The sequence below is a fragment of the Sapajus apella genome, unplaced genomic scaffold (genome assembly GCF_009761245.1).
Source record: "Sapajus apella isolate SASKATOON/1434 unplaced genomic scaffold, GSC_monkey_1.0 scaffold17, whole genome shotgun sequence".
Taxonomy (NCBI): domain Eukaryota; kingdom Metazoa; phylum Chordata; class Mammalia; order Primates; family Cebidae; genus Sapajus; species Sapajus apella.
The window spans coordinates 8,533,666-8,535,763 of NW_022436957.1; positions in this window are offsets into that span (position 1 = coordinate 8,533,666).

Genomic DNA, 2,098 nt, shown 5'->3' on the forward strand with positions numbered 1-2,098 from the left:
AAAAAATCCAAAAATGAATGTAACTGCTCAGATATTAACACAGATCCCACTGACCTTAAGGTCAGCAGAAATGAGTCTAATCACAAATTATTTTCCAAAAAGAAAGCCTGAAATCACTAGCTATAGCAACACTACAATGGCTCAATTCCTTTGGCTATAAAATTTATCTTTCATTTATCTTAGGAAAGACAATCTTCATTTGTTCGTGTTCTGCTTTTATATATTTCTAAATGCCTGTTATCAAACTCTCTGAATGTTACTTCCGAGTGACTCAGGACAGTGCTCTAATTTATCCTGCCTGGATTATCCTTGATTTGGCAGTGGAGGCGGGGCTGTTTTTTCCTTTTGACTGGTTATCACCACTCAAAATTGTGCGGTTTTTGAAATTGAAAACAAATCACCTATGTTCAAGTTATTCCTTATCTCTTCCAAACATTTAGAAACCTTCCTGGGGATCAAAGTACATTAATATTGCAGGGTACAGTGGTATGTGCCTGTAATCCCAGGTACTTGGGAGGTTGAGGCAGAGGGATTGCTTTAGCCTGGGAGTTTGAGATCAGTCTGGGCAACACAGACCTCGTTTCAAAAAAAAAACAAAACAAAACAAAAAACAAAACCAAAAACAAAAAGTAAAAAAAAGACAAAAAAGAGAAGGGAAAAAATACCATGAATATTACATTGTCTCTAACCTGATTTTGTCTTTGCTTTCACAATGGTCAATTTTGATTTGTATAGATTGCATGGTAGGGGGGGGGGGGGCGGGTGGTGGGTGCATGCGCGCACGCCCACATGCCTGTGGGTATGTGAGACTAGCTATCAGTTTGGCTTTATAGATTTCAGTACTAACTCCCCCTCTACCAATGCAAAAGCTATGAAAAACAAATTTGTATGAAACATCCCAAATCTTCTTTTAAAGTCAGATTGCAGGAATAGCTTCTCAGCTTTGACAGATCAAAGACTAACAATCTCACCTTTTGAAATGAATTTTTTTGTTTTGCTTTATTTGGTTTTGAGACTGACTCTCACTCCGTCTCCCAGGCTGGAGTGCAGTGGCGTAAACTCAGCTCACTACAACCTCCACCTCCCGGGTTCTAGCGATTCTCCTGCCTCAGCCTCCTGAGTAGCTGGGCCTACAGGCACGCACCACCACACCCGGGTAATTTTGTATTTTTAGTAGAGACAGGGTTTTGCCATGTTGGCTAGTCTGGTCTTGATCTCCTGACCTCGTAATCCGCCTGTCTTGGCCTCTCAAAGTGCTGGGATTACAGGCGTGAGCCACTGTGGCCAGCCTGAACTGAATTTTTATTCATAACAATTTGAATATCATTAAGTTAAGAACTTTTTATTTATTCCACCTACACCCTGGCCTATGCATCTCACTTTTTAATTTCGAAGTCTATACATAGGAGATCCACAGAAGAGCAATCTGTCTTTATCCAATATTTGTTGCTACACAAAATAATGGAATGGCTTAAATCCTATATCACAGAGAGAAAATCAAATATCCAAAGTAACTTACTGCACCATTCAACTTCAAATTAACCCGCTGCCTTCCGCGAAATTGTCTATATTTATCACTGCATCTCAATTTTCTGTAACACATTAATTTCAGAGCACTGGGTTTTGGGGTTTTTGTTTCGGGTTACTTTTTCATTCTCCGTGTTAATCTGCATTTTCTACTCTAAAGTCTGGACCAAAATTCTATGCCATTTGTGGCATCATTCACTACCACAGGCAGAATTCACTTTCGTAGTGGATGTATGTGGGATTGGTGGAACTGAGCTCTCTTGGTAACCTCCAACCATGTATTATTTCTGCTGTTTTCATTTTGATTAGTTTCCATTGCCTATCTTGCTTTTTCATTAATGATCAATGACTCCTTCCTGTCTCCCACTTAAAGGAAACAGGAAGGAGTGTCCTTTTCACTCTTCATTCAGCAGCTATTATTAACTTCCTAATCTAGGCAGACACTGCCCTAGGTGCTAGAGTACAATGGTGAATATGACTGACATGGTCCCTACCAAAGATGGAGCGGCCATTCTAGAACTGACAAACCTTTGTCATTCCTCAAGAGAGGAGAGAGTAGAGGTTCAGAGTT